The sequence below is a fragment of the Propithecus coquereli genome, unplaced genomic scaffold (assembly GCF_000956105.1).
Source record: "Propithecus coquereli isolate 6110/MARCELLA unplaced genomic scaffold, Pcoq_1.0 Scaffold240, whole genome shotgun sequence".
Taxonomy (NCBI): Eukaryota; Metazoa; Chordata; class Mammalia; order Primates; family Indriidae; genus Propithecus; species Propithecus coquereli.
Window position 1 is genome coordinate 2,357,404 of NW_012147953.1, and position 10,699 is coordinate 2,368,102.

The window sequence follows — 10,699 nt, forward strand, 5'->3', positions numbered from 1 at the left end:
CGTTTTTAACACATAGAAATACAGAAACACATGTGTGCATACACATAGGCACATACATAAATGTTTCATACTACATATAAAAAGTCTGTCATGTGTCCTTGCAGGTCTTTACAAGGAAAAGAAAAACAATCTGCTAAAACCAGATGGAACATTGTATACCACAGTTCTGTGAAAAAATTAAAACAAACAAACAGATGGAACAGCCTGAGACCAAGGCTACAAAGCATCTTAGAAAGTAACAGGCGTGAAAAATATTCCTTGGCTAAAAACTAGATCATTGATGAATTAGTAACAGTTTCAGTGGAGGAATGAGAGTGAAAACCAGATTGCTCCTCAACTTGTCTTTCAGGGAAGAAAACTGAAAATTCTTACCTATTGGGTACAATGAACAGTATTCTGGTGACAGGCGCACCAAAAGCCCTGACTTAAGCATTATACAAGATATCCATGTAATGAAAACACTTGTATCCTCTCAATATTTTGAAATAAAAAAAATATAAAAGTTAAAAAAAGAAAATTCTTAAAAGTAATTGATCCGGAAGAATCAAAGGCATAACAACCCTTTAAGGTTAATTTGCATCTAGCAGGTAGGCTGGCCCCAACCTGTTAAATTATACTGTACCCTACACAGCACAGTCAGTCTTTCAGCATTGAGTGCCATATTGATGGGGTTCCTATCCTAAGTAATTTTTCATGCCATGTACGGTGACAGGGCAAGACTCATATTTTGTGTATTATAGTATTTAAATTGAAACCCCACTGTAAAAGAACATAGGGAAAAAGTTTAGGAACCTGGACTTTTCCTTATCTCTTGATTCTCTAGGTCACACCTCAATTTAACTGCCCATCATCCACCCCTTCTAGGATCGCATTAAAGGCACCAAAAGATCTGTTTCCTGAATTAAAGCCTGTCATCCTTTCAAAATTCAAATCTCATTACATCATGTTTAAAATGCTTCACTGGCTTTCCTTTCTACTTGATAAAAACCAAAATCTTCAATTTTGCCTAAAAGGCCTTGCAGCATTGATTCTTGCCTATATCTCATCAGCCTCACAAAAGCCATTTTTCCATCTTTTCTACTTCTTGTACCTCCTCACTTCTCTTTAGTGTTCCCCAAATGACCTCCTTCAGTCTCTTGTATTAAGTTCCTGCTTTAGAATTAAGAAGTTTCTCCTTGGCTCTTCCGTCAGCCTTGAAGACTTCTACGCTCGATTTTGTCCAACTAATTCAACTTCATCCCTCAAATTCTGCTTTAAATGTCACTTGGCCAGGAAAGATCTTGGTGAACCTGTGTTGGTCAGTTGGGGCATAATCCCACAGGGTGGGATAGACCCACCCACTTCCCCCACTGAGATGCAAATAGATGCAAAGAGGTGTTCCTTCTTTCCCAGCAGGGGTAGCCAGCCCTCATCTCCACCTTGCAACTTCAGGCTAAATGAAGCAGTTTGCTATATTGTTCTCCATTCCCTTACCCTCTGGAAGGAGGATGGTGTGGTGGTGAAGATTAAAAACCAACTTGCAACCTCACTTTGACTCTCAAGCTGCTCATAGAAATAAATAATACTAAGAACCTGAAAAGGTGGCCACTGGTAATTAAATGTCAGTTGAAGCCAACAAGGGACCTGATGAAGACTTCTTCACAGCTCCCCTCTACTAACGGTCATTGAGCATGCGCAGGCTCTTTCCCCGCCCACTTCTGGTGGAACCGCCAACTACCGCGCATGCTGAGTCCGATGCACAAAGTCGCGCACTCGGGGTGGTGCTGGGTCTTGTCCTGCGCCCCGCTGAGCTCTGTCGGTCCTGCACAGCCTCGGGCCTGAGCCGTAGATCCACCTGCTCCGGGTAAGCTGAGAGAGGGCCGAAGGAAAGGCCCGGGAGGACGCGGCGGGAGAATTAACTGGACAGGGGCTTCCCGAGCATTTGCTGTTCTCAAACCTCAGGGTCGTGGCTTGTCCACGACTAGATCGCCTTGGTCTCTGGCAGAGCTCTTGTGAAAAATTCAGGTTCCTGGTCCCAGATTTGTAGAGTTAGAATAAGAGTAGTGGGCCTGCTTTAATTAATTTTTCAAGAATATTTTGATATGAATTAGAATTTGTCAAGTGGTCACGTTATCTTCAAAGAATTAGTATATGTGTTTGGAGGTGGGGGAGGAGAGTTAAGGGAGTGAAGTTGGTAGCCGCCATTTGAGTGCTCTCCACCCTATGTCGTCTGCACTTCCCTATTTAAACATCCTTTAATCTTCACTAGGGTCTTACAGGTAGGAATTAGCATTTAAACTTTATAGATCAGGTGGTCTATGACGTGTTAAGAAGCATCCACTATGACAGTGGTTGAAACAGCTGGGAATCTACCACAGGTTTTATTCATCAAACAAGCTAGAGACGCACTCTCACCAAGAAGCTTACAGGCAGTGGAGGATTTAGACACATTAGCCATAACATTGCAAAAATCAAGTAGTAAAACCAAATCACAACTATAATATGTGATATGATGGGGAGCTAGACAAAAGGAGTAGAACTGGATGTTAATGGATCTTTTTAGCTTTGTTTTCCTTAAAGTAGTACTTCACAAAGTGTGGTCTCCAAGCCAACAGCATCACCTGGAAATTTATTAGAAATAAAACAGACGTACTGAATCAGAAATTGGGATATGGCCCCAGCAATTCTTTGTTTGTTTTTGGGGGCGGGCAGGTTAATTTTTTTTTTATTTCAGCAGATTACGGGGGTACAAATGTTTGAGTTACGTATATGGCCCTTGCCCCACCCAAGTCAGAGCTTCAAGCGTGTCCATCCCCTAGATGGTGTGCCCCGCGCCCATTAGGTGTGCATATACCCATCCCCTCCTCCCCCCTCCCATTTGCATGGCACCTGATGAATGTTATTACTGTGTGTGCACTTAAATGTGGATGAGTTAATACCAATTTGATGGTGAGTACATGTGGTGCTTGTTTTTCCATTCTTGGGGATACTTCACTTAGTAGAATGGGCTCCAGCTCTATCCAGGATAATACAAGAGGTGCTATATCACCATTGTTTTTGTGGCTGAGTAGAACTCCATGGTATACATATACCACATTTTATTAATCCACTCATGTATTGATGGGCACTTGGGTTGTTTCCACATCTTTGCAATTGTGAATTGTGCTGCTATAAACATTCTAGTGCAGATGTCTTTTTTATAGAATGTCTTTTGTTCTTTTGGGTAGATGCCCAGTAATGGGTTTGCTGGATCAAATGGTAGTTCTACTTGTATCTCTTTGAGGTATCTCCATATTGCTTTCCACAGAGGTTTTGTACTAGTGAGCAGTCCCAGATTTAAGACTAAAGTAACACAACAAACAAATGCCATGTGTGATCCCGGACTGGGTCTGAGATCTTTTTTTTTTTTTTTTGAGACAGAGTCTCACTCTTTTTGCCCGGGCTAGAGCGAGTGCCGTGGCGTCAGCCTAGCTCACAGCAACCTCACAAACTCCTGGGCTCAAGTGATCCTTCTGCCTCAGCCTCCCGAGTAGCTGGGACTACAGGAATGCGCCACCATGCCCGGCTAATTTTTTTTCTATATATTTTTAGTTGGCCGATTAATTTCTTTCTAATTTTAGTAGAGGCAGGGTCTCGCTCTTGCTCAGGCTGGTCTCCAACTCCTGAGCTCAAACAATCCACCCGCCTCAGCCTCCCAGAGTGCTAGGATTACAGGCGTGAGCCACCGCGCCTGGCCTGGGTCTGAGATCTTAAAATTTAAAAATGAACTACAAATATTTTTGGAAGAAACGAGAATTTTAGTATGTACTGTGTATCATAAAACATTGTATCAGCATTAAATTAGGTACAACAAAATTACAGGCAAGCGGGCTCTGGGGACGCACGCGGCAGAGCCCCAGGCCTGCAGCTGCCACCTCCAGTAAGGAAGTGCTTCCCTCCGCCTGCAGGGGCGGCCCCAGCCCAGGCCAAGGATGAGGGGAGACAGGATGGCAGTCACTTCTCGCGATCGCCACCTGGCGGGCCTCAGCAGCCACCCCAGCCCGCCTCTGGCCGACATGCCACGACTCGCCGCCATCTTCCTCATGAGGGACGGGCTGCTCTCGGTGACAGCCCGTGGTCACTGCCCGCCCCCTGCCCCCTGCCCGGGTATAGGTAACGGTGCCACTTTTCCCCTGCCATGGCGTCAGGCTAGCTCACAGCAACCTCAAACTCCTGGGCTCAAGCAATCCTTCTGCCCCAGCGTCCCAAGTAGCTGGGATTACAGGCTCATGCCACCACACCAAGGTAATTTTTTGTGTTTTGTGTAGAGATCAGGTCTTTTTTTTTTTTTGAGGCAGAGTCTCACTGTGTTGCCCGGGCCAGAGTGCCGTGGCGTCATCCTAGCTCACAGCAACCGCAAACTCCTGGGCTCGAGCAATCCTCCTGCCTCAGCCTCCTGAATAGCTGGGACTACAGGCATGTGCCCCCATGCCCAGCTAATTTTTCTATATATTTTTAGTTGTCCAGCCAATTTCTTTCTATTTTTTTAGTAGAGACGGGAGTCTCGCTCTTGCTCAGACTGGTCTCGAACTCCTGAACTCAAACAATCCGCCCGCCTGGGCCTCCCAGAGTGCTAGGATTACAGGCCTGAGCCACGGCGCCCGGCTGAGCCTTTACCTTTTAAACTGATTCTTTCCCCTCATTAAAATCTGTCAGTAACTCCCCCGTAAGTCAGGACAAAGTTTCCCATCCTTAGCTTACCATTCAGAGCCCTTCATATTTCATTACCTTCATCTTCATCTGGCTACAGTCCTCTACCTTTTAAATTTCTTTCTTTCTTTTTCACATTTATTTATGACAAATATATCCTTTATCTATACTTTATTTTTTTTAAAAAAGCACAGGTTTCCAGCTATTATATCTACAGTAAACATATATATATGTATTTTTTACATATATATATATATATAAACATCGGTGTCATGCTCTTCTTCCTCTGCACAAAACACTCCCTGCTTAGATTACTCTATCCTCACTATATTTTGCTCCTTTGGGAAGCCCAAGAGAAATGTTCTCTAGGATGATTTATTATGTGTCTGGCACTATGCTAGGGATCTTCCATACAGTCAGATTCAATTAAACCATCAGAACAACCCCATAAGTTAGGAGCTACAAATATTATCCTCAATTAGAGATGTAAAAGCTAAATCTCCAAGAATTCAGAATAGACTTATCCAACATTACATTAAGTGTCATAATTACTGGCATGATACTCAATCGCTAACCTGTACTGCCCCTTCTTCATTACCCCCGTGGTATCCTATGCATCCCTCTATTATCTATATCAAAGCACCTGACATTTTTCATACTTGAATATTCACATTTTTCATATTTGATAACGTATCCCTAAAATTTTAAAGGACAAAAATGGGATTGTGGATTCTAACATTATAAAGTAAAAACAGATAAAACAAAGCTGAGCACAGTGGCTCACCCCTATAATCCTAGTACTTCGAAAAGCTGAGAAGGAGCATCCCTTGGGATGCAGCCTGAGCAACATAGTGAGACCTTAGCTCTACAAAAAATAGAAAAATTAGCGAGACGAGGTGACAGGTGCCTGTAGTCACAGCTACCTGGGAGGCTGAGGCAGGAGGATCGCATGAGCCTAGGAGTTTAAGGGTGCAATGAGCTATGACCGTGCCACTGCACTCCAGCCTGGGCAATAGAGCCAGATCCTGTCTCAAAAACAAACAAACAAACAAAACAATAAAACAGATAAAAAACAAATTGAGAGCTAACAATACCTGACAGAACTGAGTTTTCATCCACCTCTGCTACTTTAGTTATATGTATTTGACCAAATTAATTTCTCTTAGTTTCAGCTTTCTTTTCAGAAAGTAAGAAACAGTAGTATCTCATATTACAAACATAAATGAATGATGTAAGGCACATGGCACAGTTCCTGGCATTTAACACATATACAATAAAAAATATTATAAAACTATCTCAAAATCTCAAGAACTTACAAATTTAGCTGAATCCATATACTATTAATATACCATGCTGTATTTTATTACATATTACATATATGTATATCTACTTACATATCAAACACTGATACTTAATCTGAAAGCTGCCATGTCTCACATAGTTGCTAAATCCTCAATGACTAGTAAAGGCATTAACTTCTAACAGGCTCTCTGTAATAGTGTGCTTCATGAAATATTCATACACTAATTTTGGAAAAGTTTCAGAATTTTAAAATACACCTTTAAGTTTATACTAAAATAATCAGCCCTCCATATCTGCAGGTTCTGTGTATGCTGATTCAACCAACTACAGATAGGCACACTCGGGGATCCTGGAATCAATCCCCCACAGATACCCAGGGATGACTTTACATTTGACTTGTAGAAAATCCCAACAACACAGAACAACATAAAATAAAGTATATTGTCCTTTCCAATACCCCCTACCTGCTCCCCCTACCTGCCCACACTATATGTGGCTGTGGTGGCTACTGATGACTTCCAATCCTTGTTTAATACTTTCCGGCAGACCAAGAAAGACAGGAAGTGCAAGGGACTACAGCAGGAATGGGGAATCTTGTATTAAAAGGATTTGCTCTGTAAAATTTGGATTAAATCCAAAGGCCGCACTTAAGAATCTAGAAGGCCGCAGGTTCCCCACACCTGGACTAGGGGAATAGGGGTGAGGTTGCATAGGGTGGTTGAAGATTAAAAAAACTGAAACTGAGGAAGTTTTAAGAATCTTGCTCAATGTCACACAGCTAGTAAAGTGGAGAGCATAATTGGGAAAATTATAAAATTAGAAGAAAAAAATACGTACCAAAAAAGGACTCTAGCACAGTGCAAGGGACATAACAGGTACTCACTCCAGGTATCATTGGGTCTGCACCCCCTCACACACACTTTTCCCAAGCACACACACAAATCAGTCTTCTTTACTTGCCTCTCTAGCCTCTTGGGCAATAATTTAAAATTAAAAATCAGTTTTCCCTACTTTTCAGAATCAGGCCATAAAAGCTCTGTAGGCACGTCACCACCCTAGTTCAAGCTTCCCACATACCTCTTCTGGATACACAATGGTGCCTCCAATCAGTTTCCTAACTCCATAGCTAAAATGCTCTTTTCAAACACAAGTACAATCCTTTTATCTTCCAACTTAAAACACTCTTTTATTACTTTAAGGAAGCAGTTCTCAAACCTTAATCTCAAAGCATGATCACCTTGAGGTCTTGGTAAAAGTTTGCTGGGGCCAGGCTGGGAATGGTGGCTCACACCTGTAATCCTAGCATTCTGGGAGGATCCCTTGAGGCCAGGAGCTCGAGACCAGTCTGAGCAAGAGCGAGATCTTATCTCTACAAAAAATAGAAAAATTAGCTGGCTTCTTGGCGTGCACCTATAGTTCCAGCTACTTGAGAGGCTGAGGCAGGAGGATCGCTCGAGCCCAAGAGTTTGAGGTTTCAGTGAGCTATGAAGATTCCACTATACTCTACCTGGGGTGACAGAGCAAGAAAAAAAACTAGGACTGCAAACTAGTACAAAACCTCTGTGCAGGCTGGGCGCGGTGCCTCACGCCTGTAATCCTAGTTCTCTGGGAGGCCAAGGCAGGCGGATTGTTTGAGCTCAGGAGTTCGAAACCAGCCTGAGCAAGAGCGAGACTCCGTCTCTACTAAAAATAGAAAGAAATTAATCGGACAACTAAAAATATATAGAAAAAATTAGCCGGGCGTGGTGGCGCATGCCTGTAGTCCCAGCTACCTGGGAGGCTGAGGCAGGAGGATCGCTTGAGCTCAGGAGTTTGAGGTTGCTGTGAGCTAGGCTGATGCCATGGCACTCTAGCCCAGGCAAGAGAGTGAAGACTCTGTCTCAAAAAAGAAAATGTATTGCTCTAGTAATTGCAAATAAAAACCCAATAACTTTCTGTATTAATTTTCTACATATGTTTCCTTTAAGAAAAACTAAGTCTTGCTGCTCCTGAGTGCAAGGGGCCTAGGGCTGGGGCCTTTCTCTACACAGGCAGGCTTCCCTCACTAGTGCTTGCTGGGATTTCCCAAGGGATCTCGGGCCCAGGGGCCTCTGCAGTAGCATCTTGGGGCAGACACCTTTCTGGGGTTCCTCTGAGATGCGGTGGGCTTCCCTTTGGAATGGGGTGAAGGTTTCCTAGACAAGGGTGGAGTTTCAGGAGAGAAGGGGTGATTTGGAGGCTAGGAGTTTGAAGGCTGCATCCTATCTGTAAGAGGGGTGCTTGGTGAGGGCTTGTCCTGGAGGGAGGGTATAGGAACCAAGCACTGGTTGGGATTATGGCTCTGGGGGGGAATAGGGGTGTGTCTTCAAGCCACATCTGGAGAAGCTGATGGGTTGGGGGCCAGCCCTGAGGTAGCTCAGGGACACTTGGGAGATTCGTCATAGAATACAGAATCTTAGAGACCTTGAGATGCATTTATGGGGTCAGAGAAACTCCCAAGGAGCAATTCTTTCTGAAGGTGTCAAGAATCTGGAGTCTTCTTCCTTGGAGATGATTTGGGGACCATCCAGCGTTTCTGAGAGGGACTCAGGGAGTTGGAGTAGAAGAAAACCCAAGATGAAGGAGTGACTGGTTTTCCTTTGGGATGGGATGGGAGGGTAGAGGTCTGGGTCTCAAGAAATGGGGGATTTCCAGGACTTGAAGTCTTGGAGATTTCCGGAATGGTCAAGGGGCTGGATCTTTTATTTTAAATCTCTTGGGTCTGAGGGGAAAGTTCTCTCAGAGCAAGGGTGAGAGGGTGCCTCTCTGAGGACTGAGTAGTCCCAGAAGAGCCTGAAAGGCAAGGTCTGGGCATTATTTCTAGATTCTGGAGGAGGTTGCTGTAGAAGCTAAGAATCCAGACTGGGGGAGTCTTGGAGGTGCTAGGCACAGGCATTTTCCCAATGAGGCTCTGGGTGGCTCAGAAGGGACTCTGGAGTCAGGTTTCGGGGGAGGGAGGGAAGGTTCAGGATGGAGGGAGGTGGCACCAAGGGGGTAGGGGGCCCCTGGGAGTGCACAAGGTCTGAATGAGGGGGCAAAAAAATAGAAAAAAGAAAAAAATTAAGACTTTATTAAAGGCATACGTGATTACTCAAAACATCTGTATTTTTCCCTTTGTGATCTAGATGGTTTATATTTCTTTTTCATACCTGATGGTACTGACTAGGACCTTCAATACAATGTCGAATAGAAGAAGTGAGAGCAGATACTTCTGTCTTCTTCCAGATCATACTTTAAAAGTAATATTTGACCTTGAAAATTCTTTTTTAAAAATATTTTTTATTTTTATTTCATTTTAGAGTCAGGGTCTTGCTATATTGCCCAAACTGATCTTGAATACTGGCCTCAAGCAATTGTCCTGCCTCAGCCTGCCAAGTAGCTGGGCTTACAGGCAAGAGACACCACACCTGGCTTCTTGTATTAACTAACTTTGGCGCCTCTCCATTTTTACATAAAAATACATTTGTTATTTGTTTTCTTTTTTTTTTTTTTTTTTGAGACAGGGCCTCACTCTGTTGCCCAGGCTGGAGTGCAGTAGCCTGATAATAGCTCACTACAGCCTCAAACTTTTGGCCTCAAGTGTGACTCCCAGGTAGCTGGGACTACAGGCATGTACCACTACACCGAGCTAATTTTTAAAATTTTGTGTAGAAATGGTCTCGCTATATTGCTCAGGCTGATCTCAAACTCCTGGCCTCAAGTAATTCTCCCATCTTGGCAGTACCTTTATTTTCTATTTAATATCGTCAATTCAATATTATCCAACTATTTCTCCACTGGTGAATGTTTCTTTAAGGTTGATAAGGAAAACCCCATCTATTACTTGATACATCAGCCACCTGAGACCCGCACCCCTCACAGAAGACCTGCATCAGCATAATACTAACCTATTACCTGGCCCATCAACTAATCTACTACCTGGCACATCAGCATAATACTAACCTATTACCTGACACATCAACTAACCTATTACCTGGCACATCAGCATAATACTAACCTATTACCTGACACATCAACTAACCTATTACCTGGCGGGCATTAGCCACCTGACACTCTACCCCTTGGACGACCCCAACTTAATAAAAGTGGGAAAAATCGGGTAGACAGGGCTCAGAATTTGGTGGCGAGCCCCTCTGAGCCCGCCGGTGAATAAACTTTGATTCTCCGACTCTCCGTGTGCTGCTCGGTTTGTCCTCGGAACCACCTGCTGTAACACTTGCTGTAACAAGGTCATGTCTAACTTTTGCAAGTAATGTATGATGATACTTTATGTATTTATACATTTAACAAAATAGTTCATAAAAGTGTGTAGAGCATAATGAAAAAGGCAACACCCATGTATTCATGACTGAATTTAATATAACATTAACATCATCTTTCAGTTCCATTTGTGCCTCTTCCCACCCCCAACCTCTTTACTTCCTGATCCTATCCACTTCCCCCCCACTATTCTTAGTTTGATATTCTGTTGTTTTTCTGAACCTTTTACCCTGTATACTTGTACCCCTAGACAATATGTTGTTTAGTTCCATGTATTTTTGAATCTTACATAAAGTTAATGACATTGAATTATTTCATATTGTATTTAAAATTTTTATTATTAATATTATTTTGAGATAGGGCCTTGCTGAGTCACCCAGGGCAGAGTGTAGTGGCATGGTCGTAGCTCACTGTGACCTCCAACTCCTGGGCTCCTGCCTCAGCCTCCTGA